Source organism: Quercus suber, unplaced genomic scaffold, assembly GCF_002906115.3.
Source record: "Quercus suber isolate HL8 unplaced genomic scaffold, Cork oak 2.0 scaffold_485, whole genome shotgun sequence".
In the NCBI taxonomy this organism is placed as follows: Eukaryota; Viridiplantae; Streptophyta; class Magnoliopsida; order Fagales; family Fagaceae; genus Quercus; species Quercus suber.
This window is the reverse complement of record NW_027069935.1, coordinates 501,404-513,315: the sequence shown is the minus strand read 5'-3', so window position 1 is coordinate 513,315 and position 11,912 is coordinate 501,404. Positions and strand designations below refer to the sequence as shown.

General features: G+C 38.0%; 1 pseudogene; it reads left to right on the top strand.

Annotated features, from left to right (window-relative positions):
* The first annotated feature begins 5,515 nt into the window (after positions 1–5,515).
* On the top strand, positions 5,516–7,859 carry LOC112003252 (2-oxoglutarate-Fe(II) type oxidoreductase hxnY-like; annotated as a pseudogene).
* Positions 7,860–11,912: the final 4,053 nt, after the last annotated feature.

Sequence of the window (11,912 nt, the reverse complement as noted above, 5' to 3'; positions counted from 1 at the left end):
ATGAATATAGAACTTTGTGTGGAAGAAAATAGTTTACAGGTTCAGCATACCGAGGACGATCATCTCAAATAATGGCCGCCAATTTAATAGCCAAGGATTCACATTTTTCTACTCAAACCTTGGCGTCAACAACCAATTTTCTTCACTAGGAGACCCTCAAGCCAATGGACAAATAGAGGCAATTAATTGAACCCTGCTGAAGATCATCAAAGTTCGACTAGAGCGAGCGAAAGGCGCATGGCCTAATGAACTATCCAATGTCCTAAGGGCCTATTGAACCATGGCCAGAACCCCAAAAGGAGAAACACTATTCAAACTCACCTACAGCACTGAAGCAGTAACCCTGTCAAAGTAGGGGTCACTAGCATGAGAAGGGAGTTCTTTGACAAAAAAGGCAATGACGATCAACTGAAGGTAAACTTTGGATTGCCTAGATGAAATAAGAACTAAGGTGTCCCAAAGAATAGCAAGGTACAAGCAGAAGATGGCCGATTACTATAACCAAAGAGTGAAGCTCAGAAGATTAAGCATAAGAAACCTCGTCCTATGAAAAGTCATACCAACGACTAAAGACCCAATGCAAGGCAAACTAGGACCAACTTGGGAAGGCTTGTACAAGATCATCCATTACTCAAGACAAGGATGCTACCATCTGGAATCCATGGACGGTAAAAAATTATCTCGTCCATGGAACATTGAGCACCTCAAGAGGATTTATCAGTAGATATCAAGTTTTGTAATCATTAATAGTCTTCACTTATGTTTTGAAAATAGTTCATTAAAAGAATTATTCGATAACTGTCTTCGCAAATATGTTCCAAGGAAAAACCAATGGGCTAGTTATAAAATCCTTAACCAAAAACAGGAAGTAAATAACTTGACGAGGCCAATGATCAAATCCTTAAACAAAAAAGGATATAAATCACATCGATGAGGCTAGTGATAAAAATCCTTAGCCAAAAAGGATGTAAATCACTTGACGAGACCAGTGATAAAATCCTTAAACAAAAAAAGATATAAATCACACCGACAAGGCCAGTGGTAAAAATCCTTAACCAAAAAAGGATGTAAATCACTTGACGAGGCCAGTGATAAAATCTTTATGCAAAAAAGGATATAAATCACATTGACAAGGCCAGTGATAAAAATCCTTAAACAGAAAAAAAGGATATAAATCACTTGATTAGGCCAGTGATAAAATCCTTAAACAAAAAGGATATAAATCACACTGGCGAGGCTAGTGATAAAAATCATTACCAAAAAGGTTGTGAATCACATGATGAAGACCAATGACAAAATCCTTAACCAAAGAGGATTACGTAAACGAGCTAAAAACAATTCAAATTCTCTTCAGGAGAGCACAAGTCATACAAATAAAACCAAGTGATGAAAATTCTTTTAAGGCTCAAGATGACCCAGAATGACACGAATCCCACCTAAGGAGAATGCAAGTCATCTGACGATCCAAAAAACAAAGCAAGCTCCAGCAGGCAGAAGCTCATAAGTTTTCATACATCACAGAGAAACAGAAATTAAACAAGCATAAAGCAGGGGTTATGGAAGCAAACCAAATGACAAACATACAAGCAGAACATAAATTAACTTCGACATAAAAAGTAATATTTTTTGAGTTAAAAGCCCTAAGGGGGCAAAGCAAGTAAATTGTCTGATTATAAAAGCCCAAAAACAAGCAGAGCACCGTAAAAATAAAAATAAATAAAGAAATAAATAAAAAGAAACAAAGGAAAATATCAAGCAACAAATTGAGGGGCTTCATCTGCAGCCTCAGGTGTGTTGCCTTCAGCAATAATAGTAACAATTTCATCAACTTCTATCTCCTTGTTCTTGCTTTTCTTTGGACGAGGAGTAAGCTCTTCAAGAGAAACTATAGGAGACGAAGTCCTAGGCTCTTGAATGACGAGAGCAAACGAAGCCTTCTCAACGGGCTCCTTCTCAGCTGGTCTTGGCCTTTTTTTGCTAATGTTGGACAAAGGCTTTCTTCTTAGCCTTCATCTTAGCATACATCTCCTGTCTAAACTTGGTTGCCATTTCTACAACACCAACAAGAATTACAAATAAAGCATAGGTGAGCCACATATAAGCATGACAAATTTTCAAGGCAAATACTTACTTCGCTCCTGTCTCAACAAAGATCTCAAGACATAGGGAGAAGGTTTAGGCCCCAAGAAATGACGGTACAAAGTACGAGTGTCAACAAGATTGTTGAATTCATCATTAGTATTAGCGTAGTCAAAAGTCACCTCAACACGCCCCTTATATCTGTTCTTCAACTTCGGATGAACGGTAACTGAGGAAAAAACATACAAGACGAAGGTTAAAGTCATATTCGACAGCAAAACTAAAAAAAATCTTTATTATCAAAAGTTTTTCGCAAAACCAAACACACCAAGTTTAGGGACCTCCCACCTACGATCTAGGAATATCACCCTAGAAATCATCAGACGAAGTCTCCCAACCACTACCATAAAACCTAGATTTCCAATGTTGAAAGGACAAAGGGAAATCAACTATGAGCCTAGATTTATTATCCCAAGGTATGAGTTCATAATAACCAAACTGCTTAGACTCCTTAAGTCGATACAAATATAAAAGCTCGTCCATCCTAATCATATTCCCATTGTTTGCAATCAACCAAATGGGCATGCAACTAATGACAGTCTGCCACAAGTTTGGCATATCCCAGAGCAATGTTAAGACAGTGAAAGAGCTCCATACTGAAAGGATGGACAGGGAATCTAAGGCCACACAAAAAAGGAGCCTCGTAAAAGCAAACCTCGCCATGAGCAAAGGCACAGGCTCTCTCATTCTCACGAGGAAGACGAATCCTAGTTTCATTGGGAAATTGAAACCTATCCCTAAATCTAAAGAGCGTCTCCTCGTCTATACCACACGGTTCGTTGAGAGCATGGAAGGACCTAGGGTTTTTAGAGGATGGGGGTTTTAAAAAAGAAGGCTTAGAGGACGAGGGTTTTGAAGCGGTGGTATCTATCTCCATTTCTACTGGTTTATCACTAGAAGATAAACCCGTCTCCAGCTAGGTAGACCTAACTACAAACCTCAGCCCCTCTCTGTAGACATTGCACACAACAGATGATACCAATTTAAAGATTGATACAAAAGGGGGTACAAGCTAATTAAAACTGGTCTAAAGGCACTATTCCTAGAGACAAAAAGACCAACCTAGGGGTGATGGCCACTCGAAGCTTCGAGAAAAGCTCCTAGGCAAGCAAAAAAGAAAGAGACGAAGGGGCAAAGATTCCTAACCTCAGAAAATTCTACCATTAACGCATTGAAAAGAAAGTAGAAAGGGTTAAAGAGGATCATATCTAAAAAAGAAAAAGGCCTAGGAAGCTCTAGCTTGAAGGAGAGATTTGCAGGAAGGAAGTGCAAGAAAATAACATGAAGAAGAAGAAAGAGGAAAAGAAAAGCTTTTAAAACATTCACAGAAGCAAAACTAAAGCACGAGAAAACCAAGGGTCTCGTCGAGGGACGTGCCCACGTCCAACCAACCAACACCTAACACATGGCCATGATGCGTGCGAGGCCATCACATCGCATTAAATGCAAAGGAAACGGGATCTCAAAAGACACAACTAGAACGGAATGACCTCTCATATTCCTAAGACTACTAGTACACATGATGATGATTACAGAATAGGGGGCAAGTGATGAACCAAAAAATTCCCATCGTCCAAAGGAACTGTTTGACGACCAAAGCTCCATAAATGAACTTTTACGGTATGATCCGTTACACATAGACAGTCGTAAAGATATGACCGTTGGAAGGATCTTCACCCAATTAAATTGCCGAAAGCGTTACAATAAGGCATTTAAGCTACCATTGAAAGCCTCCAACTGCTGGAAAGGCAAAGTCCTATATAAACTGCATTAGACCTCAAGCAAAAGTACAAGATATCATCTTTCATAACCTTACGAATCGATTAACATTCTTTTCCTAGCGTTTAACTTTATCATCGAAGGCTCATTGGCTAACACCACGCCAGTGACCTTTTCAAAGAGAAACATCCTTCTTTATTTTTGTGCAAGACTACAGATCCTTGTGGTCAGACTCCGTTTGGACAAACCTATCAACTGACGAATTTGGCTTCATCAGTAGCTAGCAATAGTCAAGGATTTTGTAATTCATTGGTATTATCTCATTTTTTATTCCTATAAGGAGAGTTAGCGAGAGGGGATCATAAGGAGAATCAGTTTTTGAATCCCCTCTCTAATATTATTGCAACTAACAAATTAAAAACAAAGAATACAACCTCATAAAAAATGAAAGAAACTTTTAGATTTTACTGTGTAAGAGTTACCTTTCGATAAGTTGAACGATATAAAATTTTGGATGATGCTTCTAGTTTGTATCTTATGAAAATGCTTACTTCAAATATTTTAATCTTAATCGTTAATAGATATTCATGTAAACAGGATGATTCTACCGTTACAATCAAAAAGATGTAAACATGTTGATTATTTATACACTTTCGAATATTTATTTTTTCGAAAATAAAACACTTTAAAATATATTAGATATGAATATACCTAATCATATGATTCTGAATATTATGTCATTTCATTTATTCGTTTAACATCTCACTCTGCATACTTATGTCACTGTAAAAAATGACCTAACAACATGTATCACTTTTTCTTTTTCTTTTTTCAATTTAGGGAAAATGGAAAGAATTTGATAGTCAAGAGTTAAGACTCTATTTTCTATATTTTTAACAGTATATGTGATATCATATTTTTAGTTTAGAAAATAATAAGAATAATTGCAGTACACTATTATCACAAATAAATTAAAATGATAATAAATATGATGGATGTCATAACAATAAAATAAAAAATAAAATTTTTAATTATTCATAATTTAAAAAGTGATACATCAATGGTGAATGAACGTGTAAAAAAGTATACGGGAAAATTTATGGTAACTGTGTTAGATTCGTAAACTTTTTTTTTTTAGTTCGAAAGTTACAGATTGATGGGACAGCTACAAGCTCTTCCTCTTGTCTAGATTCGTAAACTTTCAAAGGGATCGGAGAGATTCGTGTCCCATCATATATGGTTTACAATGCAAATAGCCGACTTATGTTGCAGCAAAGAATCAAGAGAAACGGAATAGCGCTTCTTGCTCAGTTTGCTAAAGAAAAATGGTAGTTCCAAGCAAAGTCAGCGTCCAAGGAACCAAGAAAACTTCAGTCCTCAATTGTATTGATCTCTCCAATGCCGACGTTCATCAATCTTTTTCATTACTCAAACAGGTCGGGTTCAATTTCATACTATAAAGAAAGAAACTATTCTATTACTAGCTTCTTCTTCTTTTTAATAACAATATTATCTATATTTTAAAGCATTTTTTGTTTGTGATAATTTCTTGGCGATGGCCTGTTTGGATTCGGGATTTTTCTACATCGTAAACCACGGGATAAACCAGGAGTTTATGGACGAGGTTTTTGCTCAGAGCAGAAGGATGTTCGAACAACCATTAAGCGAGAAAATGAAGCATTTAAGGAATGAGAAACATAGGGGTTATACTCCTATTCTTGACGAGCTTTTGGACCCTGAAAACCAACTTAAAAGGTTTGTTTTTTGCCACCAAGTTTCACCTTTTTTTTTTCAACTGGGTCTATCCTTATTTCATATATAATTTGTTTGTATTGTAATTGCAGGAGATTATAAGGAAGGGTATTATATTGGAGAGGAAGTAGCTGAAGGTGACCCAAAAGCAGAAAAACCATTTTATGGTCCAAATGTTTGGCCTGAACGAGATAACGAGAGGATAATAGGACCATGAAAACCAAGTTCAAGCCCTTTTTTTTTTTTTTTTTTTTTTAAATGTTTGGTGCTCTCTCTTTCTTATGATTCTATAGGCAGTTAAAGTAGATCACTTTTTTATTTCTTTTGTCTTTTGGTTGCTGTCTTTTTAGAACTACTGCCTGGATGGGGGGAAACAATGGAGAAGTTTCATCGAGTGGCTTTGTAAGTTTTAGCAAACGTAATAGTTTGTATAATGGAACTATTAGCAAGGTCTTATATGCACACACATGTACATGCCGGTAGGATAGTAATTGGCAGTTTCTTAAGGAGTCTCTTCATGTAATTTTTTTTTTAACTGTATTAATTTGTGTGTTTAAACTTTGTTATTCCATCAGTTGTCATAATTGTTCCCATGAATCAATTTTCTGTATAATGAATTCAAATAGGGTAAATTACCAACTATCTATTCCTTTTTGTGCATTCAGAGAGGTGGCAAGGGCAGTTGCCAGGATAATAGCCCTTGCACTTGATCTAAAGGTTGAGTTCTTTGACCAGCCAGAAATGCTTGGCGAGCCAATTGCAATCTTGCGCTTACTACACTATGAAGGTTGAACTTACAATTAATTTTTGTTTTAGGAACAATATTTTGAATTTTTTGGCCTGCTTAATTGTTGTATCGTTAGTAATACAGGGAGGGGTTTTTTTATTAGGCGGAATTTCTGATCCATCAAAAGGGAATATTTGGAGCTGGAGCTCATTTTGACTATGGCTTGATTACCCTCTTGGCAACAGATGGCGTCTCAGGTCTCCAAGTAAGAAGACTGCTCTGAAAATGAACATTTTTTTATTTTTTATTTTAATTTGGGTGAAGTAAAACTCAAATGACTGTGTAAAGCACTAATTAGTTGTTGCAATTTTGTTAATTACTCGCAGATATGCAAGGATAGGGATGCTAAACCTCAGATATGGGAAGATGTACCACCTCTAAAAGGGTGAGTAAATGTAATATTTACGGAAATAAATTGAGACATCAGTTGTAACATTTGTTTAGTATACATATATTATGTCACATTGTGTAGTAGCAATAGCTTGCATGCTGATGCATGTTACTTTATTGTGAATCTTGGTGACATGCTGGAGCGTTGGAGCAACTGTATTTTCAAGTAATGTACGTCTTTTGTCCTGAATAAGAGATAATTCTGTAATTAAAATTTTGCTTTACATGATTTCTACTCAGGTCCACATTGCACAGAGTTTTGGTGAATGGTCAAGAAAGATATTCAGTAACCTCTTGTTTCTGTGTTTTAAAAAAAAAAAAAAAAAAAAAAAACAGTGAATATGTTGTAAGGTTCACAACAGCCTCCCCCTCATTGGCTTTCCCTTGTATGCAATACACCGTTCTCACTCCAATTATGAAAGACTCTTTGAGTAATTAATATAACATATAAAGACACGCTTTAACCCAAAATGCCTAAACTCAATTAGTATATGTGCTAAATCATATTATATTAACAACTTATTATTCTCATCATAATTTAATGTGGCACTTTACTCAGGTGTACATCCAAAAATTAGAGTTAAACTTAGTTGTGGGCACTGGGTTGTTTGGAAATCTAAGATAAATTATTCTCCCAAGCCCTTGGTATCATAATTTGCATAAAATTGTGTCTATTACTTTCATGTACACATTTTGAAATTTATAATGGTTCATGCATAACTTTTTTTTTCCCCCTGCGGCAGATTGCATATTTCGTGGTACCAAGTCATAATTGTCTTGTCTCAACCTGCAATTCAGAAAATAATCCTCCCAAGTAAGTTAATGCCTCTTGTGTATGTTCACCATTTGTCAAGGGTATTAAAGATCTAAATCACCCCAAATTTAGGTGGATAATTACGTACGTGGCTAGCTGTTATATAAGTATAATCATATGGATGGACTTGGAAATATTAAACAGTGCGCATTTCTCTGTTTTTCCAGGTTTCCGCCAATTTTATGTGGGACTTACTTGAGCCAACGTTATAATGACACTCATATTGATCGGAGTATATACAACAAACCTCAAAATTAAATCTTGCCGCAGAATATGTATGGGGAGTTGTAAGAGTCATCATCACCGACTCTAGCAATAGGCCGGGGATTTCTTCTTCAAGCATTTGTCTCCTTTGTGTTCTATATATAGCTATTTTCATCGTTTGCATGAGTATCCAATAAGTGTAAGAAAGCACGAGAACTCAGTAAGTGTAAGAAAGCAAGTGAAAGAAATAAGCAATAGTGGTGTGTGGAACGTGTAATAAAATGCAGTGTTTTTTTTTTGGTAAAGGGGAATTATATTAACAAAGCTAAAGCTCCAACAGAGAAACAGGACAAAGCCTGTTCAAGTACAAGCCATTGAGATCAAAATCTAACAAACTGGAAATATCCACAGTTGGACTTTCAAAAACAGTAAACTCAGCTTCTTGAAGACCTCCCATCCTGGCTAAGGCATCCGCACAACGGTTTGCTTCTTAGAAACAATGCTTGAAACGAATTTGAGGGATTTGCTATATCAAGTGTCTACAATCATCCATGAGAGCAGAAGCAAAGATATTAGAATATTTGGGGTTCACAACAGCATCCACAATAGACTTAGCATCCAACTCTACTTCTATTGCTAATATGCTGCGATTAACACATAGATTAAGACCGTCTCTAAGTGCCCAAAGTTCAGCAAGAAAACTAGTTGTAATTCCTATTTTGCGAGCAAACCCAACTACCCATCCACCCTCTTCATTGTGAATCAAACCCCCTCCACCCGCCAAACCCAGATTTCCAAGGGAAGAGCCATCTGTATTCAATTTCAACCAACTTGCTACAGGTTTAGACCGTCGGATTGGCCTAACAATTCTAACGATGGGCTCCTTGGCTGGCGTAACACAGAAGTTGTACTCAAATGCCCTTTGGACAATTTCCTTTGCCAAATGGGGATTCGGCCCAAGACTCCTGAAGACCTTGTGGTTCCTATGCTTCCAAATTAACCAAACAGCAAAAAGAAATTGAATACTCCAAGGAATGTGCAGCTGACCTGTGTGTTTCTTGATTGTACTATTGACTTTTAACCACTCCTAAATATCTCTTTCAAAGAAATGATTGTCCACATCACACACTCCCAATTGACTCCAAATATGCTTCACAACTTCACAATCCCTTAGTGCATGCAATATGGACTCATTGGTTGAATGACACAATGGGCAGGAACTCTCAGGAACAATACCCCTTGAAAGGAGACAATCTTTTACTCCTATACTATTATGCAAGCAAAGCCAAACAAAAGATTGAATCCTGGGCAGAATCTTTACTTTCCAAATCTAGCTCCCCTCAAACTGAGCACCATGACCCACCCTAGTAGCTACCTTATAGGCAAACCCAATATTGAATTTACCATGCTTTGAATCTATCCAAGTTAACTTATCCCCTCCTCTCGAAGCCAAAGAAACCGAAATTGCCTGGAGCTCAAGTTTTGTTGGCTCCGAAAAAACAAAAGGAATTTTTGTCCAGTCCCATCCACCAACAGAAACAACTTCCCTCACTCTTAGGTTCATCGCTTCTCGGGTCAGGGGGCCCTAAATGGCTTGCCGGAGAGGGCCCATCTTAGTCCAGCTATCATTCCAAAGACTAAGATTACTATCCCTTCCAATGGTCCATCTAACTCCTTTTTGAAACACCTCAGCTCCCTTTTTCATTGCAGACCACACCCTAGAGCAAGGCAATCTGTCTCTATTACTTGAATAAATTCTTCTGGTACTACAGTATTTACCTTTAAGAACCTGAGCCCATAAAGAACTTCCTTCTGTCTGAAATCTCCAATTAAGTTTTGCTAGAAGGGCCAAATTTCTTCCCTTAGCAGACTGGATCCCTAAGCCACCCTCCTTTTTAGTCTTAGTAACCTTTTCCCAGTTCACCCAATGAGTCTTTTTTGCAATTTTCGAGGAACCCCAAAGAAAGTTCCTATTAACTCTATCAACGCCCTCAGAGATTTTGCCACGTAAATATGCACATTGCATAACATAATTAGGGATAGTAGAGGATACATGCTTGACCAAAACAGCTCTACCTGCCAAAGAAAGGAGTTTTGCCTTCTAGCCTGCAAGCTTCTGCTTCACCCGATCCAAAACAAAGTTGAAATCATTAGCTGAAGGGCCAGAATGTTTAATGGGAATGCCAAGATACTTTCCAATATTTGGTGTAGATTGAAAGCCCAAAATATTACATAGAGAAACTCTCATGTCCCTATCCACATTTGGTGAAAAATATATTCTGGATTTCGCCTCACTAACTGTTTGCCCTGATCGATCACAGAACTCATTCAACACCTCTAGGACAATAATGCAATTCCCATGGTCAGCTCTAACAAATAGCACTAAATCATCCGCAAAGAAAAGGTGAGAGAACGCCAAACCTCCCCTAGCTGATTTCACAGGGATCCAGCTCTTAGAACTACACTGTGCTTCAATAAGGTGGCCAAGCAATTCCATACATATAATGAAGATGTACGGAGATAAAGGATCTCCTTGCCTAATTCCTCTAGAGGGAAGAATTTGATCCAACCTTGCTCCATTTACTAAAATAGAGGTATTTACCGATGAAATACAGCTCATGATAAGCTTTATAAGCCCTTGAGGAAGATTTATTCTGATAAGCATCTCCCTAACAAAGCTCCACTCGAGCTTGTCATAAGCTTTCTCCAAATCTATTTTGATTGCCATATACCTAACCTTTCCTTTCTTTCTACTCATAGTATGGATAAAATGGCATTGTCCGTACCCCTTCCACCCAGAACAAATGCAGTCTGAAGAGGAGAGATAACTCGGTCAAGTAGCGGTCTCAATCTTGCAACTATTACTTTCGACACAACCTTATACACCGTGTTGCAAAGACTGATTGGGCGGTAGTTGCTTAGGGTTTTTGGGCCAGGAATTTTAGGAATGAGAGAAATGAAAGTACTGTTTAAGAACTCCGGAACTTCTTTCAACAGAAAAACCTTCTTAACTTCCTCCACTACAGACTTGCCTACTACGAGCCAAAACCGTTGGAAGAAGCCAGTGTGGAGACCATCAGGCCCAGGGGCCTTGAAAGCTTTCAGGGACCAAAGACCTGCTTTGATTTCCTCATCAGTAACATCTGCATCAAGACTGTCCCAGTCCTCATCAGTGATGCAAGCATGCCAGGTGCTATCAGGCTGAATATGATGAGAAGCAAAACAAAGAGACGTACTGTACAACTTTGCAAACCCATTACGGATCACCTCCTTCACCTCGTTCTCATCATGCACCCATTCTCTAGTGTTAAACATGATAGCACTAATAGTGTTTCTCTTCCTTCGTACCAAGGTTGAAACATGGTAAAAGGAATTGTTACGATCACCGAACATCATCCAATTCACTCTAGATTTCAAAGCCCAAAACTCCTCTTCTTGGCTTAGAACACAAGCCAGGTCAGCTTGGAGTTGCCTTTCCAATATAACAAGATTATGAGACGGCCTAAGAGCTAAGCTTTTCTGGGCTCCATTCAACCTAGCCATAATCCTTCTCTTTTTTGCAAAGATATTACCAAAATGAACTTTATTCCAATCTGAGGCATCCCGCGAGAATTTAGTAATAGCACCCTGGAGGTGAAGGCCCTGACTCCAAGCTTGCTGGACAACCCTAGGGAAGGAAAGGTCCGAGAGCCAAAAGCTCTAGAACATGAAAGACATATTAGGTTTGGACAACTCAGAAGGCTTGGTTTCCAGTAGAACCAGACAGTGGTCCAAGTGACAACGAGTTAGGTGAGTAATTTTAGCTTCAGGGTAGAGAGTGCACCAATCAAGATTTACAAAAAAATCTATCTATTCTTTCTTGGATGAGAATGTGAGCATCTCTACGATTAGCCCAAGTAAACCTTGAACCCAAGAACCCCAGATCAATCATATTACATATGTCCAGACAGTCCTTTAGAAGGAGAGACCTTCTGATGCTGACATCTCTGCCTCCTAACTTATCAGCACTAGAAAGAGGCTCGTTAAAATCCCCTGCAATAACCCAAGGCATGCTATGCAACTCCGCAACATTTATTAGATTATTCCACAAGATAGACCTTTTAGCAA